Here is a 21,076-nt window from a genome sequence, read left to right as displayed (position 1 = left end):
CACCTAGTGCATTCTCAATTTTCTTTTCCATTCTTCTGTATATTATTCTTGTAAGCAGCTTCGATGCATGAGCTGTTAAGCTGATTGTGCGATAATTCTCGCACTTGTCAGCTCTTGCCGCCTTCGGAATTGTGTGGATGACGCATTTCCGAAAGTCAGATGGTATGTCGCCAAACTCATATATTCTTCACACCAACGTGAATAGTCGTTTTGTTGCCACTCCCCCCAATGATTTTAGAAATTCTGATGGAATGTTATCTATCCCTTCTGCCTTATTTGACCGTAAGTCCTCCTAAGCTCTTTTAAATTCCGATTCTAATACTGGATCCCCTATCTCTTCTAAATCGACTCCTGTTTCTTCTTCTATCACATCAGACAAATCTTCACCCTCATACAGCCTTTCAATGTATTCTTTCCACCTATCTGCTCTCTCCTCTGCATTTAACAGTGGAATTCCCGTTGCACTCTTAATGTTACCACCGTTGCTTTTAATGTCACCAAAGGTTGTTTTAACTTTCCTGTATGCTGAGTTTGTCCTTCCGACAATCATATCTTTTTCGATGTCTTCACATTTTTCCTGCAGCCATTTCGTCTTAGCTTCACTGCACTTCCTATTTATTTCATTCCTCAGCGTTAGAGAACTTCAAACGTATCTCGTCATTCCTTAGTACTTCCGTATCCCACTTCTTTGCGTATTGATTCTTCCTGACTAATGTCTTTAACTTCAGCCTACTCTTCATCACTACTATATTGTGATCTGAGTCTATATCTGCTCCTGGGTACGCCTTACAATCCAGTATCTGATTTCGGAATCTCTGTCTCACCATGACGTAATCTAATTGAAATCTTCCCGTATCTCCCGGCCTTTTCCAAGTATACCTCCTCCTCTAGTGATTCTTGAACAGGGTATTCGCTATTACTAGCTGAAACTTGTTACAGAACTCAATTAGTCTTTCTCCTCTTTCATTCCTTGTCCCAAGCCCTTATTCTCCTTTAACCTTATCTTCTACTCCTTCCCCTACAACTGCATTCCAGTCGCCCATGACTATTAGATTTTCGTCCCCCTTTACAAACTGTGTTACCCTTTCAATAGCCTCATACACTTTCTCTATCTGTTCATTTTCAGCTTGCGACGTCGGCATGTATACCTGAACTATCGTTGTCGGTGTTGGTCTGCTGTCGATTCTGATTAGAACAACACGGTCACTGAACTGTTCACAGTAACACACCCTCTGCCCTACCTTCCTATTCATAACGAATCCTACACCTGTTATACCATTTTCTGCTGCTGTTGATATTACTCGATACTCATCTAACCAGAAATCCTTGTCTTCCTTCCACTTCACTTCACTGACCCCTACTATATCTAGATTGAGCCTTTGCATTTCCCTTTTCAGATTTTCTAGTTTCCCTACCACTTTCAAGCTTCTGACATTCCACGCCCCGTCTCGTAGAACGTTATCCTTTCGTTGATTATTCAATCTTTTTCTCGTGGTAACATCCCCCTTGGCAGTCCCCTCCCGGAGATCCGAATAGGGGACTATTCCGGAACCTTTTGCCAATGGAGAGATCATCATGACACTTCTTCAATTACAGGCCACATGTCCTGTGGATACACGTTACGTGTCTTTAATGCAGTGGTTTCCATTGCCTTCTGCATCCTCATGTCGTTGATCATTGCTGATTCTTCCGCCTTTAGGGGCAATTTCCCACCCCTAGGACAAGAGAGTGCCCTGAACCTCTATCCGCTCCTCCACCGTTGGCAGAATGAGGCTGACTTCTTATACCGGAAGTCTTCGGCCGCAATGCTGATTATTTATCAAAATTTAGGCAGTGGCGGGGATCGAACCCGGGACCGAACACGTTTTCATTAGGAGTCAAAGACGCTACCCCTATGCCACGGGAGAATGTTATTAACTGAATGTCATACATCAACGCCGTGACTGAAGACTAAATCAGGAGCGCACTGCATATGTAGAACTAATTGTTTTTTGTGTTGCGACTGTAAATCTGTGTAGGCCAAACAAATTTTCTGATGAGACATTTCAAAAAATTTGTTGTTCTTAAAAATTAATTTAAAAGAAACCGATACTGTATTAGCTTAATAAATGGGGATTGGATTTGGGACTAGTGTAGCAGGGCTTTGGACAATGACGTCACAAGTCGCCAAACGAGAAGCGATTCTTCTTAGTGTTGTAGCTCCCTTCAGTAGCTGATAAGTGTTTTTTGGCTTTTTAAAAAAAATCTCACGAGATAGAATAAACAGATCCACTTTATTAAGCAATCAGTAAAAAAACGAAACTGAAACATAACAGCAAAAGCGAAAATGGTAAACTGCTCTCTGGCGGCTTGTGACGTCCTTGTCCAAAGCCGACGGGTTGTATCCCCTGCTACATTAGACCCTTGGATTTCTAATTTATGTATTATTCTTAACATTTTTATTCAGAGACGACGAATAACTGTTTTTATTCTTGTAAATCAATAATGTTTCGAATAATATTTGTTACTCACGGATGACGAATAGTAATTATATCTGTATTCGTTATTTGTCGAGCACATAAGTTATCCAAAGGGAAGTGCATCGCGCATGCGCACACTGCAGATTCACCTTTATGCTAGGGAGTGCAGGCAGGCGAAAACCGCGTGGCTCTAGCGGCTGAGCCAGCCGCGTGTACATGAACTCAGGCGTCTGTCGTTGGCATCGATAATCTTCGGCAACTTCCGCCAACGTTCGCAGATCCTACAGCACACTCACTCGCACACCACAGGCGCTTGCGGGACATGATGATTGGCCACGCAGTTGCAGGGCTTCCTATTCTTTCTGTTTAGTTTCGTGCTTCATCAGTTTACTCTCAATCGATGTGGTGTATTAATTAACTGTTTATTCCATTCAACAGACCCTGTAATTCTTCTTGATCTTCACTGAGTGTAGCAATGTCATGAGCGATTGATATGATTTATATGATTTTGCCCATAATTTTAATCCCTCTCTTGAACCTTTTATTTCCATCATTGTTTCTCTGATGTATATACTGAACAGGAGACTCAAAAGACTGCATCCCTATGTTACATCTTTTCTACTCTGAGAACGTCATTCATGTTCTTTCAGTCTTATTGTTCCCTCTTGGTTTTTGTACATATTGTATATTACCTGTCTTTGCATATTGCAAATTACTTTACTGACCCCTTTTTCCAAAATTTAGTTTTCTTTCATGTTGCTTCCATTATCAACTGAAACATCAGAATTGCCTCTCTGTTTCCTTTAGTGGTCCTATAACCATGTTGATGATCATCTAAAAGACCCTCAATTTTCTTTTACAGTCTTCTGTATATATCGTGTTAACTGAATATTCTGTCGGTTCTTGGTAGAACAACCTTGAAATAAATTGTAATAAATTTTATTGTGTTAACCAGTTTTTGACTTGCAAGGTCATCATCAGACATTTACTGACTATTGTCGCCAAAGAAGTTACAATGTTTGCAAACGACACTGGAAAAGAATTTTCACATCTAGATTGAAGCACAAATGCACAGTAAATGGGACATTCGATAGTGTGGTGGTAATGCTATGTAAAAAGCAAAAAGTTGAATAATAAATAAATATAAAGGGAGTAAATAGGAAAACATTTTAACACAAAAGTGGAAAAGCATGCCTATATATCAGTTCATATTAACAAACAAAACCGATAAAATCCTCTCAGGTTTTCATTGCTTCCCACAATGTCTGTTCCTTCATAAGTCCCCGTTTTCCGATATTAATTGAATTTTTTAATAAATTGAAAATGCCTATAATTGGCTCAAATGGTTCAAATGGCTCTGAGCACTATGAGACTTAACATCTTTAGTCATCAGTCCCCTAGAACTTAGAACTACTTAAACCTAACTAACCTAAAGACATCACACACATCCATGCCCGAGGCAGGATTCGAACCTGCGACCGTAGCGGTCGCGCGGCTGCGGACTGAGCGCCTAGAACCGCGAGACCACCGCGGCCGGCGAAATTGCCTATGAAATCCTTATAGTTTGCATTTATAATTGTTAAGTCTTCCTTTTACGAGGGCGGTTCAATAAGTAATGCAACGTATTTTTTTTCTCGGCCAATTTTGGTTGAAAAAACCGAAAATTTCTTGTGGAATATTTTCAAACATTCCCGCTTCGTCTCGTACAGTTTCATTGACTTCCGACATGTGGCAGCGCTGTACGGAGCTGTTAAAATTGCGTCTGTAACGGATGTGCGTTGCAAACAACGGGCAGTGATCGAGTTTCTTTTGGCGGAAAACCAGGGCCTCTCAGATATTCATAGGCGCTTGCAGAATGTCTACGGTGATCTGGCAGTGGACAAAAGCACGGTGAGTCGTTGGGCAAAGCGTGTGTCATCATCGCCGCAAGGTCAAGCAAGACTGTCTGACCTCCCGCGTGCGGGCCGGCCGTGCACAGCTGTGACTCCTGCAATGGCGGAGCGTGCGAACACACTCGTTCAAGATGATCGACGGATCACCATCAAACAACTCAGTGCTCAACTTGACATCTCTGTTGGTAGTGCTGTCACAATTGTTCACCAGTTGGGATATTCAAAGGTTTGTTCCCGCTGGGTCCCTCGTTGTCTAACCGAACACCATAAAGATCAAAGGAGAACCATCTGTGCGGAATTGCTTGCTCGTCATGTGGCTGAGGGTGACAATTTCTTGTCAAAGATTGTTACAGGCGATGAAACATGGGTTCATCACTTCGAACCTGAAACAAAACGGCAATCAATTGAGTGGCGCCACACCCACTCCCCTACCAAGAAAAAGTTTAAAGCCATACCCTCAGCCGGTAAAGTCATGGTTACAGTCTTCTGGGACGCTGAAGGGGTTATTCTGTTCGATGTCCTTCCCCATGCTCAAACGATCAACTCTGAAGTGTATTGTGCTACTCTTCAGAAATTGAAGAAACGACTTCAGCGTGTTCGTAGGCACAAAAATCTGAACGAACTTCTCCTTCTTCATGACAACGCAAGACCTCACACAAGTCTTCGCACCCGAGAGGAGCTCACAAAACTTCAGTGGACTGTTCTTCCTCATGCACCCTACAGCCCCGATCTCGCACCGTCGGATTTCCATATGTTTGACCCAATGAAGGACGCAATCCGTGGGAGGCACTACGCGGATGATGAAGAAGTTATTGATGCAGTACGACGTTGGCTCCGACATCGAGCAGTGGAATGGTACCGTGCAGGCATACAGGCCCTCATTTCAAGGTGGCGTAAGGCAGTAGCATTGAATGGAGATTACGTTGAAAAATAGTGTTGTGTAGCTAAAAGATTGGGGAATAACCTGGTGTATTTCAATGCTGAATAAAACAACCCCTGTTTCAGAAAAAAAATGTGTTGCATTACTTATTGAACTGTCCTCCTATATCTCTTGAAGTTCTCTTGTCAGGTGCTGCTTTTGTTATACTTGGTTCATTTATTTAATGCGAACTGTTATGTAGGTACAGTTTCTGAGTATAATGTTAATGTTTTTCCTGTTTGCTTCTTAACATCTGTCTATTGTTTGTCTTTTTAGTTTTTAAAATGCAGTACCACCACGCTCTCAAAGATGGAATTTATTGTGAATCTCACTCCTCCATTTAACGGCATTTATTCGTTTCTGTTTATGTGATATTGCTGAAGTTCTTCATATATTATCAGTCACAAGTAATAATTCTTTCTTTTAATTGGTTTGTATGCCACTCTACATGCCTTTATACCTCTTGATATAGTCTTCTCAAGTACTAATTTTATTGTATGTTGTTGGTTTTATTCATTAATTTAAAATGTTATGTAGGCATAATTTTCAAGTTTTGTGATAACGTTTTCTCACATTTACTCCGGTTATGTTTATTTATTGTTCATCTTTATAGTTTTTACGTTCTGTTAACATCTCTCTGTCAAAGACATCATTTACTACTCGTTTGTGCCTCAAATGAATTGTGTAAACTCTTCTCCAGTCTCTTTTACAGACATTGCAGCTTCTTTGGAGGACATTGTCTATAAAAGTCTGATAATGACTTAGTAAGCCGAAAACTGGCTAACACGATAAATTAATACCGTAGAAAAGAAGCGAAGTAGCGCTCTTCTGTATCTTATTCGTCTCAGCAAATTTGATGCATGAGTTGTCAAGCTGACTGTTTGATAGTTCTTGTACTTCTGAGCTCATGCTATGTTCAGAATTGCGTGCATGATATTTCTGAGGAAGTTTGATGGTACGTCAGCAGTCTAATGGATCATGCACACGGACTTGAATGGTCCTCTTGTTGCCGCTTCCCTGAGTGATTTTAATAATTACAATGGAATGTTGTCTATCCCTGTCCCACAATGGCAGTAGAATGTCCTAATGATGTCGCTGTCATATACGCTGATTCAGTGGGCATCATCTCACGTGTGCAACCCTTCGTGGCACAAGCTTGAAACGATCCTTCTGGGCGTGTTGACAGTCTGAACAACGTAACCCGTCAGCGCATGTTGACAGGCTGAACAACGTACAAATTTAGGTTTACTCACGACTAATAGCGGTCTCGTAAACTGGTATGCGGCCGGGAGTGCGGTGTGCTAACCACTTGCCACTCCATATCCACATCCAGCGACGCCAGCGATTCGACGATGACACCTGTTCTAAATTTTACTTTCCTCATTCCAGGCCTAGGAGATGATTTCTGCAAAAGGTCATTGATTTCATCTGACGGAGTTGATTTTCGAATAAATGGAAATGTTTGCTCAAAATATCCGGAATATGTAAGTATTACACCTCCCATCAAACCGCGTTACCTTGGAAATAGAGAATATTCTCGAACCTTCTGCAAGATTCTATAACGTTTTGGAACATACAGCAACAATGTCAAACATTCTAGAAGGAAGATTCTGGCCAGTCTCAGCCATTTCGGCATTCGATTCTAAGCTGCTTCACTGTCTCCCAATAAGAAGTCCATTGCTGCGATGCCCACTTTTTGACACCAATATCGTCGAACCCAATTTCTGCAGTTCCAAACTAAACCATCTTCATCGATGGGGGGAAGGAGGGCTACCGCACCATATAACCCCAAGAGGCTGCAGGGGTGTGTGGCGGAGTTGTAGAGGCACACGCGGACTTACCGTTCTTGTATTTGTTATGCCGTTGCGAACAAATTCCCTCTTTAGACAGTCATGTCTTCATAACTAACCCCTGTAGTTCAAAACAAAATTTTCTTCATGGATGGGGGACGGAAAGTTGCCACACAATATAGCCCCCATATGGCTGCCGTCTGCACAACCACACAACAGTTATTTTTCATTGTACATATTGATAAGCAGTGGGCGGAAAACCACAGATATCGCACACATCACCCAAACTAAAGAAAAAATAGAGAGTAATGGAAATCTTCGACTTCTTTCACAACATAATGTGTCACTGGTATTGTAAATCATAATTGGATTCAATTCTACTACTATTAAAATGTGTTACAAACCGTATAAAAATTAGTAGATCATATGCAAAAGCTTCTACAAAGACTTAAAAGTGAAATCATAAGTAAGAAGTGAAATCATAAGTTAGTACTAAGCAGTCTAACACAAAATACACAAGATCATAAACACAGTGCACCTGCCATAGCATAAGCCTATATAGCGTGTGTTATGCATTATTCTATGTATCCTCTATGGGACTGCACACAACGAGCACGTGTTTGATATCAGCCCAGTAAATTAAAAAAATATAAAACGTAAGCAACCTTGAATTTTTATATAGACGAAAAGTATTTATCAACTGCAATAATAATGAAGAGACATCTTGAATACAAAACATCATAGTTTTATTCATCCTAACTGGGAGCAACGTAAAGTTACTTAAATAGCTGAGAGAGTGAAACTGAGGCAACTTTTTACTCTTCGATTTATCATTTTGTGTTCAGTAGTTTTTTGAGAAGTGATCCTAGAGGCCGCGGAACATCGTTAATGCTATCATACGCTAAGTCCAGTTGTGATTTTTATACTGATAAATTAATTTTTTACGAAATTTTGTTAGGTCCCTTAATGCAGTGGTTGATCTGAGTCAAATTTTATGAACTTCAGAGGTCGGTATTGGAGGCATCTTACATGCTCTAAAATTCAAGACTCAATGAAAAAATGAATGCGCCACAACCTCAAGGGCTACATTCGAAAGTAAGTACTCAAGGGCGATATTCGTCATTTTTTAATGTTGTATTCTTCCTCTCCTGCTTGTAATAAATAACCTAATATTCTAAGTATTACTGGTAGACTGAAAGCCGTAGCATGAGCGTCGGTGCCCGGCAAGTGTAAGCGGTTAATCCGATACGGGACGCTGTTTTGGTAGAATCTGCAGCTCCTACTGTTGTTTATGTTAAATCTGCATAGAACTCAACCAGCAGGACGTTGTGGAAATTCCTGTAAGTCAGAAGCACGCGCGAATAACCGCCGAGAGCAGGTGGTGGGTTTCCGCTTTATGCTGAAACAGGTTGAATGTTACATATCAGTGCTGTTAGCACAGGTCGGATAATCGGGATAATCTTCGTCAGAGCTTAACTAAAGTTAAATGTCGGCAAACAGAGTGTTATACGTCAGTAAATGCAGTATAGGGGGTGAATCATAATTAATAGAGAAAACTTACATTTGTAAAAATTTTATGATAACTCAAGCAAAAACTTAACATTTAACATGAATCCAACTATTTTTTGCAAGGTGTGTGATAGCGGACTTCCACTTAGTCCAGTATAAAATATTGTCAAAATTTGTAAGTGTGTTCAGAATGGTTCAAATGGCTCTGAGCACTATGGGACTTAACATCTAAGGTCATCAGTCCCTTAGAACTACTTAAACCTAACTAACCTAAGGACATCACACACATCCATGCCCGTGGCAGGATTCGAACCTGTGACCATAGTGGTCGCAATAAATATGTACTTCATACTTTTCTATCAAGGCCCTTTCTATACACCAACTCTCCTTCCAGCCTGCCTGCCCCTATTTCCGCCGCAAACAGTAAAGCAGCTAAATCTACCGCGACGGAAACCGAAGAGTACGTGTGTAATGAAGCACAGAGGTCTACGCAGACCATCTTGGGTTTCCGCAAGGCGATTAATTTTTCGGGAACCCTTCGGCCTGCTGCACCTTACGGCAGGTTGTGCTATCAATCCAACATGGTTACAGAATAGACAGGTATATGATTGCGCAGGTAGTTTGAAAGCGCCTCTGTTACCGTAATGGCGGGAGCAGGCAAATGAGCAAGCCAAACTTGAGGAAGACTGAGGAAAAGTTAAGCATTGGAGAACACGTATGGTGACTCACTAAAGATGTAACACCCCTTTTATTTCGTGAACTGACGCAGGTATCGAAAGGAGGTTTTCGACAAATGTTAATGCTTTGAGGGGCATGTACTTTGGTATATGATTATGCGTCTTAACTCCCAAATCGATCGAGATATTGAAGCAAGTATGATTTTGTTAAATAAAATGATGTACTTCTTTTCACGACATCCGAAAACTCAAGAAAAGACGAAAACAGTAACATAATGCTTGTTAATGTTGACGTTGAAACGCTTCACAAAAGAATCCGAGAAGTATGCTAAAACTAGAAAGCAATGCACCCAGAGTCAGCAACTTCATTATAAACGCCAAAAAAAGCTCTCTTTCCAGGCTCCATAGTTATATGCAGCGAGACAAGACTACGGTACTATGATAAAACCTTATTTTCCGTACGACGTAGATATAGAGTTACGATTTTTATGCCTGGAACTACGGTATATGCTAACTTCTGGCGCGGCTGATGGGGCTTAGATAAGCACTCCGTCTGCAGGCCACAAATGGCCCATCGGGACCATCCGACCGTCATGTCATCCTTAGCTGAGCATGCGGATGGGAGGACCGTCATTATGATGGTTTTCTTTGACCGGAGCCACTACTATTCGGTCGAGTAGCTCCTCAACTGGCATCACGAGGCTGGGTGCACCCCTAAAAATGGCAACAGCGCATGGTGGCCCGGATGGTCACTCATCCAAGTGGCGGAGCCGTCCCTTAACTTCGGTGATTTGACGAGAACCGGTGTATCCACTGTGGTAAGGCCGTTGCCGGGCTTAGAAAAACTATTTCAAATTTGTTTGCATTTTCAGATTTTTGTGGAAACAACTGCAGACTTCTCAGGTAGTTTCCCATTTAAGCCCTCCCCATTGTTGCTTACTTGGCAAAGCCGAAACAGAAACCCCGCTCAATAATGCTTCATAATGATAAACAGCCCTATTCACTGGAAAAGGAAACTACAGTATTAACTCTCTCAAATTTAAAACAAAAAATAATAATACCTAGCCTGCCTTTGCCTGGAAGTGACTGAATGCTTCTTAAAGTAAACTACCTGCTGTCGGACAAATTCTATAAATACCATTCGAAACTGTAGTTAGACAAAGTATGATTTAAATATAATAAACAGTTTATTCAGAATGACTGACTTCATGTCACCCACAAAACAGATACTCTCTTTAATGGAACGTACTTTTACACTTTACTTAAGTATGTGCACAAATTGTTTATAATCGACTGTAAGGCGCATTTGTGATTGCTGTTCCAGAGTGCAGATGAATGTACAATGAATGATATACGGTTGCATGCTGTGTCGATTCTGTGAGTTAACGAGAATTGCACTCTCATTTAAACATGTGACCGAAAGAGTCAGCCTACAGGAAACGAACCCTGTCGTCTAGGAACTCGTGCCACAAAGGGCGCAGATTCACCATGAAACGGGGAAACTCACAGGCGTCAGACCTAAGATCGGCCATAAAGGAAAACATTCATGAAAATTATATAATTCTGTTCTAATGCAGGGAACCAAGCCACAGTAATTTTAATCTGCCATAAATTTTCATGGTAATTCCAATAAAACTTGAGTAATGATCGTATCTGTAATAGTTTAGGATCTACTATTGAAGTGAAAGTAACAAGTTTTGTAACAAAGACCTCATGTTAAAGTTTGAACGCTTTGGTCGATCTTAACGATAGACATTTCATATAGAAGCGCATAATTAAAATGACAAATGCTGTAAATATCCACTATGTAACTTTATTTGTATAAAAGATACAGTAAATTTAAATTATAAGTATTTTCAGTTAAGCATCAGATCAATTCCTCCACACAAATCACATTGAACGATTACAGCATGACACATCATTGAAGCATTAGGTAATAGAATATTTGTTGTAAAGTTTAGTGCATAATAGCTACGTTTGTTCTTTATTTATTTATCAGAAAGCACATTGGTGCAAGGCTTCTGGCCGTGGAATTCAAAGCTAAGAAGGAAAATGTAACGGTTATTTCTAAAACAATTCAACGTTTATTATGTAATGGACATTATTGTTACTTTATTTAGAAAGTGAAAGTGGTCGAGCTTTGATTATTTAAATATTTTAAAATGTAAAATAATTTAGAATAAGCTGTAGCGAATCAAATGGACGGCTTCAGGAAAGGGAACTGCCCTTGTTAGTTGAGCGAAGATATTCGGCGCGCAGGAAACGCGGCCGGGGATGGGCAGAGGGAGTGCTGGTGCAGACGCGAAAGCGGACAGTTCGGCTGGAGACACCAAAGGGTGCAGTTCGGATGCAGATGCGAAAGAGGACGGTCGATCTTTAGGCAGCTAGGAAGTAAAACAACTTAGAAAATTTCACGTTATGTGGAATAGTGGGGCTTAGTCTTTGAGCGGTGAGCAGCCGCGCGCCTGGTGTGAACTGTAACTTTTCGCGTAGGTAACTTGTATTTCGCGATGAGATCGTGAATGATCGAACTGTGTCAAATGGATATGCGCTCGAGTGTATCTATAAATCCAAATACGACCGCTTTCGCTATTAGTTTTCCTTCTGAGTAAACATTATTCTAACCAAGTCGCGACCGTTTGGCTTACATAATTTATGGGTTGTTAATTTAGCTCCCGATATTATTACTACTGTTATTATATGTTATGTTAACTTTGTATTTCACAAAATTGTCATCAGCCAGACAATTTAACCAAAGGGTTACAAGTGTTTACTTTAGGGAGTGTAATGCGACAAGTGCGGTTCAATCCCTAGACGAGTATGAACCAAGACAATTCGACGAAGAGGAACCGCATGTGAGCCCGACCATCTTAGGAATGTTAGCTCGACGGCCGGTGTGACCCAGCGGATCTAGGCGCTTCAGTCTGGAACCGCGCGACCGCTACGGTCGCAGGTTCGAATCCTGCCTCAGGCATTGATGTGTGTGATGTCCTTAGCTTAGTTAAGTTTAAGTAATTCTAAGATCAAGGGGCTGATGACCTCAGATGTAAGTCCCATAGTGCTCAGAGCCTTTTCAACTATTTGGATGTTAGCTCGCAATTCGACAGCTTATATCGTCTGGCGTAGACGGGCCTTCGTGATAGGTTCCGTTTTCCAGTGCTCCCCATACAAAGATATTAAGAGGAGTTAAATCAAGAGACCTGGACAGCCATTGCACTGCAGCATTCCGTTCTATCCAACGGTCAGGAAAGTTTTCGTTCAGTATTTGCATTCCAACACGGGAAGAGTGAGCTGGGCAGTAATCGTGTTGGAACAATATAAGCTGTCGCTTATTCAGTGGTACCTCTTTTAGACGAACGTGTAGCATGTTTATAAGAAATTGTGCATACATATTTTTATTTATCACCCCTGAAGTGAAGTAAGGTCCCACAATAGAATTTCCTGTGATCCCGTATAATAGGTTTATGCTTCACGATTGTTGTTACATCTGATGAAGGTAGCGTGGATTTTCAGCTGCCCGGTAGTGCATTTTACCTAATTTAAATTATCATGGATCGTAAACGTTGCTTCGGCGGTCAAGAGCACACGTTGGGAAAACAGTGTCATTCCAATGCTGTGCAGAGCAAACCAACAAAATTCTGCACGACTTACAGAATCACATTCTCCGAGAGCCTGATGTGCTGACAGATGATAAGGGCGGAACTTTGGTCGATTCAGGATGCGAATGACACTCCTCTCGCTGATTTTACATTCCTTGAAAATATAACTCGAGCATTTTAACACCAACTTCTTTTTTCAGACATGTGCATTTTAGATTAATGTAACATGAAAAACAAACTTCATGTTGGCTAAAATGCATTCGGGGAATTCGGAATGAACTATTTTGGCCACTTAAATTAAATTCAGTGAATCTGAAACACACATCCGGGAAATAATTGAAACTTGTATAATTGGGGTTGTATTTGCCGTTGCAGGATCATAGTCATCTACGGACTCTTAAGTGCAAATAATCTTGATTTTCAGAGATGGCTCTGCTTAGTACAGAACACGTCCGTGGAACACATCAGTGGTCCGAATTGAGAATAAGCAGGACTAGTCGAAAGAATTAATAAATGTGCCGAAATATTTGGCGTCGGGTTAAAAAGGGCTTTTCATCAGTTTCCGACGTCTACTCATAACACTGCAGTCAAACCGTACAGAACAAGCTACCACTTAGCGTAGCACTACGTGAGTACGAGCAGGCAGATGCCATTCTTTAGCCTACTTGAGTTGGTCATAACTTGGCTTCGATGGGAGTGAAGCAGCCTGTCCGTTCTACTGATAACGTAAGCAGCTTGCCTGCCTGGCAGGCAAAGAAATATGGGCAGGTTAAAAGTAGTATGTGTACACCTCTGGATAGATGCATGATGGAGCATCGGGAAAATATTGTTACTAATGTAAGACATCTAACATGCTTAAATGCTACAGGATGGATAAGCCAGCAGAGCTTGTACTTTGGTCTGCAAGGTGATCTAATATCAGTGCCCTGTACTTTTTTTTTTTTTACGTCGTCTCAGAAGTGAAGTGTTCAACACACATTCTGATTAGAAGCAACGTGATGTAGACTTTAGTCAAGATTTTAGTGATGACTGCCGGCCGCTGGTGGCCGAGCGGTTCTAGGCGCTTCAGTCTGGAACCGCGCGACCGCTACGGTCGCAGGTTCGAATCCTGCCTCGGGCATGGATGTGTGTGATGTTCTTAGGTTAATTAGGTTTAAGTAGTTCTAAGTTCTAGGGGACTGATGACCTGAGATGTTAAGTCCCATAGTGCTCAGAGCCGTTTGAACCATTTGAACCATTTAGTGATGACTCGGAGGTGCGTGGAATAATTCGTAATTCGCTACAGAGGTAATTTAATTCGCTACAGAGGCGACTGTAGTATTGCATCCAAATGCAGAGACAATACGGGTAACACGATCTTTAACAAGTTCGAGAGTACAGATAAGTGTAATATGCAACGTGTAGTAGCAATATTGTACATCTTATTGAGGCAGGCGCCTACTAGCTCTGTGTAAAATGGAAGCCCAATTTGATACAGACATAATCGAAAAGCTGGCGTTTCAAATAAATTTGTAATCACTGGAACATTATTTCAAACTAAAGTCAATGACGGCTAGTAGTAACAAATTTTCAGTTACCTCGAAAAAGGATTGGATGCAGACCCATGCTTAACGGAAAGTCTCTGCTCCTATTCTTGTGTATTTCCACCAATGTTAGATTTAGATGTTAATTAGGATACATGTATATTCTTATGAGATGTATATTTCGCCTGATACGTAAATGACATTGGTCCAACACACGCGACGGTAACCAAAATGCGTTAGTCTGAAGCTGGCAACATCAAAGCAAGCCGTAAAAAGAGATTCCCACTACAGAAATTTCGAGTATGTCATCTTCTGTCAGCAGTACAGTTAGTGTAACGTACCATACTTTATGTAACGGAATTAAGGACTTAAGTGAGGTTGAAACGCGTACGTATTCATTACCAGCGATGGCGAGGCATGACAGAATCTCTGACCAGAGAGTTATTTATCGTTGCTAGTCTGCGCTTGATCGCGCGAGTGTTCAGTTGCGAGTAGTTAGTTGCGAGTGGCTCTCTGTCGGTAGTAGCCGTAGCGAGTGGACGGTTGTACTGAGCGGGCGTCGGCATGCGTCGGCGGCGTGCTCTCCTTCCATCTCTGGTCACGATTCTGGACGAGGTATATTGTTTTAGAAGGTAATGAAGCAGCACTGCGCTCAGCTAATGACATATGTTAATTTTAATTAATTTGTTCAAGAATTGCCCCAATAATAATTTTCTTATAAAGTAACTGTTTTAAACAAAAAAGATTCATTTCAAGTCAAGTAATACTTCCTATGCATTCCCTCCAAGAATTAAAATTAAACATGGGCCAGCATTGCACGGAGCTGTGCCGAAAAATAAGAGCAGATATTCATGGAGTTTACTGATGTAAGAATTTTGGTTTTTGTGTTCAGGTTTAATTATTGCACAGGGCCGAAGGTCAGCGCCGCTGCCTTTATAAAATTTGTCAGGTTTAATTATTTGTGATCAGATGTTACACATAGTTTATGCTTCATTATTTAATTAATTTTATTGTGGGTTTAATGAGCAATCTTCATTACTTAATGTTTGTGGGGAGTTTACATTTGGGTCATTATTATTCTTTAATTTTGCAAGCAGGTTACGCTTGGTTCATTTTTATTATGCAGTTTTGTGGGAAGATAACATTTCACTTAACATTGACTTTCATATTCTTGCTGGGAGGTTACAATTTCACTATTATTGACTTTTAAAATTTTGCGGGGAGGTTACACTTGGCGACATCCGGACCAGGATCGTATTTCTTTGATAATCTTTTGATAAGTAGTCTGATATCTGCTCTTATTTACTTAAATATAATTAGCATTTGGCGCAACGCTTTTACTAATTTTGTGACTTTCTCTCACAGATCATCGGCAATTCGTTGCTCTTTGTTGTATTTGTGTTTGTTGCTTTTTGCATTGTGCTTATTTCATTTGTGATTAATTTGTTCTGAGAAAAATGCCGCGAAAAACTGTTAATAGTAGATCGCGAGGTATAGTGAGTGAAATAACCTACTTAAACAACTTAACTGATAGTAATTGTGACACACAATGTAATGATAACAACCCTCCATTTAGTGACAATCAGTGCATATCGACCACTAATGTTGATTTTGATCTTAGTGATGAACAGACTAATTCAATTGTGTTCTCTGTTAATTTGACGACAATTGATGACGCGGGGCGTTCTGTTGCAATGAGCGCTGCCCAGCTTAACACAACCGGTTTGCAAAATTCACGTTACGAACAGATAAATTTTTCTAATGAAAATGAACAGGATACTCAAAGTACGACAGATTTATTTAATTCCGGTGCAGTGACTAACAATGCACATCTGATTAGCACCCATTTTCAAATATCACAAAATAACCAAATGGTTACAGAAAGCGTGACAATTGCAGGCACGTCATTAAACAGCACAGAGAATAGAGTAGCTAATATTGGCTCGGATCACATTATGGCACTATTGCCACAACAATTCAATGAAAAATTCAAACAACTTAGTGAAAAGTTAGACAGTAATTCCAAACAACAGAATGAAAGACAAGACAACAATCACAAACAACTTAGTGAACAGAACAAACACCTTAATGAAAAATTAGACAACAATTCCAGACAGTTAAATGATTACAGACAGTTAAATGAAAAATTAGACAACAATTCCAGTCAGCTTAGTGAAAAGATTAGAGCCGTTGCCGCGCAGATGATAAAAAATAACAGTTACGCGTGGATATTGAGGCTTGTGCTAGGAAAAGTAGCGAAGAAATTAGATCTGTTGCTCAAGAATTAAGGGATATGCAAACAGCTGCAACAGATAAACTTAGAGACGAGATTAGTGCAGTCGGTAAACAATGCTCTGAGAAGGCAACACAATTACGCGACGAGTTTAAGTTAATGACAGCAGAACTTTCGCGCACAATGGATGCAAAGATAGACGCGAAATTTGAACAACAGTATAGTCAAATTGACGAGCGTTTTAATCACCACCTACAAAACAGTGATACGCGTTTCTGTAAATGTATACAGGAACAGAATAAAGTAAAACAACAAGTCATGGAAACAATCACTGCACAGAGACATGAAGATAAACGTAAACTGTTCGCAAAAGCAAAAACATTCGTAGACAACAATATTGCTACAGTGTCTGACGAAATTAATACCATCAAACAGTTGAACACAGAATTACGTGATGAGATTTCTGATCTTAAATCAGAAACAGATACACACACAGTAGATATTCAAACAGTGACCGACAGACTCGAACAATTAGAACTAACGCAGGATTCCGATGTCATCAAAGCCGATATTAAAAAATTGAATGAAACCACACGTAAATTACAAAAACAGATTACTGCTTCTGACAGTAAAACCGATGATCAGGCAAAAATACTGACTGAAAAATATGATGAATTGGCCAGTCGTATTGATATTATCGAAAGTAATAATGACAACAAATCAGACGACACTGCACCGATTTTGTTTAACCAAACACCTGAATTCCAAACTTTACAGCAGACAATCAATGAGATTGATTCGGCTAATAACACATTGCGTAGAAAATTGTCAAGTTTACAGCAAGAGGTAACAGAGATAAAAAATATTTCAGTTAATAACACGTCACAGCATATGGCGAATTCCGAACATTTCTCACACTCACACAGCCAGTATAATTTAGGCAATCTACAAAGAGTGCGTGAGTTAGATTCGGAACAGTCACAGACAAACAGATTCTCATATAATCCTGAACCTGTTCCGTCATACAGAGACGATAATTTCGATTACAAACATTTCCTATCAGTGAGAAAATTTAAAGTACTTAAAAATGACAGAACACAGATTCACCCACTGGATTGGATACAACAATTTAGCTTTGCTTTTCCACCGACTTGGCCTGTAACGCACAAACTTGAATTTATTTGTAGTTTTTTGGAAGGCGAACCGGCAACTCGTATGAGACCGGTCGCGAGACAATGCTATTCGGTAGAAGAGTTTCAGAATGCTTTTCTGTCAGCATATTGGTCGAAAACGACACAGCGCGGAATTAAAGATCAACTAATTAGTTTACCGAATTATGAGAACTCAAATTTTCCCAGTGTCACGCAATTTTTTGAGCACATGGTCCAACAAAACCAGTACTTAAGTGAACCTTATAGTGAATCTGCACTTATTCAACTATGTATCTCTAAATTACCACGATCATTACGTGTGTCTCTTTTAACGGGTCAGCAGAAGGAAGACATTTCGGCATTCAGAGATCTGTTACAGCTTTTGGAAGTACAGCAATCAGATTATTCCTTCGTAAACAAAAATTTTTCATATAACAACCAATGCCAACAAAGTTACAGTAATTACGATCAGCCACGCAATTTCAATAGCAAAGGTAATAGACGCTTTAGGAACGACAACCACCAGAACTCTAATAGCAGACAAAATTTTGATTATCAGTATCGACAAAATTATCAGCAGGAAGAATCACATTTTAATAACAATAGACGTTTTTCTCCGCAACAGCATAAAAGCCAGCCGGTTAGCATACCTAACGAACAATGCAGTGTGCAAGGTCAGCCAGGCTTTAATGTTTCGCCGCGTGCACGTATAGTCCCAGCTACAACAAATAGTAATGCACGCCAGCAAGGAAGTAACTACGTACAGAAAACACAGTATTTCAATTCCTATCGCAATGCGCCGTATAGAAATGACTATCATGACAGACGTAAGAACAATGAGCACAATTTTCAGCGTACATCTAATAACAGTCGGTCTTACCAACAGCAAAATCATCCGCAAGAACATATTCTCATGAATGAACCAGATAGTAGATATCATCCAGAACGTAATACGTCTGGAAGAAACAACAGAACAGTTCAAATAGTCGAAATGCCACAGCATCTTGCCGAAAATAATAATACGTAAGATAGAATTTGACTAGATACTGTACAGGTTGCATCTTCCAGTAACACAAGCACTACTTTAGACACGCAGAATGTTGTTCACGAAAATGTTATTACTTTTGACGACATCAGACACACTCTTTTGCAGGAAAGACCAATTGTTCAGAAAACCATTTCACATCCGGGCATCGAAATTAAAATTGGTTCATCGAAATTTTCAGCAGTGATCGATTCCGGATCACCTATGTTAGTAATAAATGAAGAAACTTTCAACGAGTGTAACAAAGAGAATACCTATCCTACATTACCATTAGGCAAAACGAAAGTAAAAGGAGCAGTATCGAGTAAAGGAGTAGACGTTAAATTACAGACACATTTGTCATTTTGCATTGCAGGTCACACATTTCACTCAAATTTTTGGATTATTCCGTTACTGACGACAGACATTATTTTAGGTACGAATTTTCTGGTACAACACGATGCCATTATTGACTTTCAAAATTCCTATTTAATGTTGAAGGATGAAAATGTACAACTAGGTTTAGAATTTCAGCACTCTTTATCTGCACAAGAACAAACAATTAATCGTACAGAGGTCATTTCCGCATCACGTAACATAGACTGTAATTCCACATTGTTCACAGATACGTACGTACATAACTATAGTACTCCAGACGAAGCTGACTACGACGTTATGCAGATGATTTCTGATAAAGTTAAACAGAGCAGTGCAAATACAGACGACGAACGCGCGCAACTACACAAAATTCTTTTACAGCAAGCTCCAGTTTTTGACAACATTCCTGGTACTATGTCCGGTTTTATGTATGAATTTCAAGTCAAACAGCACGATACATTTAAAGCCAAGCATTATCCCATTCCATATATCCATAGAGAACAAGTTACGAAAGAATTGCAAGCTATGCTTGACCAAGGAATTATTGTACCGGCAGTTAGTCCGTACATAAACCCGCTCCATATTGTTAAGAAAATGGATGGCTCACTTCGCCTCGTGCTTGATTCACGTCACATCAATGACATAATTATTAATGAAACAGATCGACCACAGACACTAGAGGAACTACTACAGAAATTTCACGGTACTGCTATTTATTCTACATTAGATCTGAGATCTGAAATCGGGATTTTGGCAAATTCAACTCCATCCGAACTGCAGAAAGTACACAGCATTTCTCTGTTTTGGCGGCTGTTATCAATTTTGTAAATTACCGTTCGGCTTAACAATTTCCTCTGCAGCTTTTATTCGCGGTTTGAACCCAATACTTTCGACAGAACTTAAAGGCAGAATCACAACGTACATAGACGACATTCTTATTGCAGAAGCTAACTGGTCTGAACACAATCTGATTCTTGAACAACTGTTGCAAACTTTTCGTGCACAAGGACTCACAGTTAATCTCAGTAAATCGCATTTTGGTAAAACTTCTATAAAATTTCTTGGACATGTAATTTCAGCAGAAGGCATTACGCCTGACCCGGAAAAACTTCAAGCTCTACGTGACATTACTGTTCCTACGACGAAGAAACAACTACGCAGTTTTTTGGGTTTAACTTTTTTCGTAAATTTATTCATTACTCTGCTTTAGATACCCCCAGATTGTGCCAATTGACAGGTAAAAACAGTATTTGGTCCTGGGATAAGCAAGCACATTCTGAATTTGTGAACCTGAAAGAAACCTTGTTGAATGCTCCACTTTTATCGCACCCAGACCTTACCAGAAATTTTTCGATTGCCACCGACAGTTCTAACACCGCTTTAGGTGTGCATATTTTTCAGGAAATTGAAGAAGATGCTTCTACAGTAATTACAAACATCGCATTTGCAAGTCGCATTCTGTCACCTGCTGAACGAAATTATTCTATTACTGAACTTGAAACATTATGTGTTGTTTCGGCTTTTACGAGATTTCGACATTTTTTTTATGAAAGACATACCACCGTCTACACAGACCACAGAGCGATACGATTTTTACTTTCGGCTAAATTTACACACGACAGATTAAGTAGATGGAAACTTTATTTGCAGGAATTTAACTTTACAATTGTTCACATTCCCGGTACACAAAATATTGTGGCAGACGCACTATCTCGTTCTCTTGGCAACAATCAGCAAGACATCGCAACCAACTTCTGCAAAGCAAATTTCAGCGTCATGTACATTCAACAAGTTGCATTTGAAAATTTTATTTCATTGTCATTACAAGACATAGCAAAGGAGCAAAATAAAGACAACGTGTGGAAAGAGATTAAACACTTTTGGCAAGATAGGAATAATGTTACGATTAGAAACCATTACAC

Source organism: Schistocerca serialis, chromosome 9 (genome assembly GCF_023864345.2).
Source record: "Schistocerca serialis cubense isolate TAMUIC-IGC-003099 chromosome 9, iqSchSeri2.2, whole genome shotgun sequence".
In the NCBI taxonomy this organism is placed as follows: domain Eukaryota; kingdom Metazoa; phylum Arthropoda; class Insecta; order Orthoptera; family Acrididae; genus Schistocerca; species Schistocerca serialis.
The sequence above is the reverse complement of the archived record's forward strand: the minus strand, read 5'-3'. Positions refer to the sequence as shown.